A 232-nucleotide genomic window follows, 5' to 3' on the forward strand; every position below is an offset into this window, starting at 1 on the left:
GCGACTCTAATTTTACAGGCAGATTGGGAGATGACATCAGTGAGGGCATTCACTGGTTGGTAGCATCTGGTATCATTGGTAGTGTTTGGTAGAGTTGGTCGTGTTTGATTACCTAGAGATCAATGACACATGAACTATCTCATGTGACCCACTGCTGCTTTCAGGGCATCTAAGGGTGAAAAGAACCCTTATGTACAGTTCTTAGTGCAGCTGATATAGTACAGCTGTTACT

This window comes from Sorex araneus, chromosome 1 (assembly GCF_027595985.1).
Source record: "Sorex araneus isolate mSorAra2 chromosome 1, mSorAra2.pri, whole genome shotgun sequence".
Taxonomy (NCBI): domain Eukaryota; kingdom Metazoa; phylum Chordata; class Mammalia; order Eulipotyphla; family Soricidae; genus Sorex; species Sorex araneus.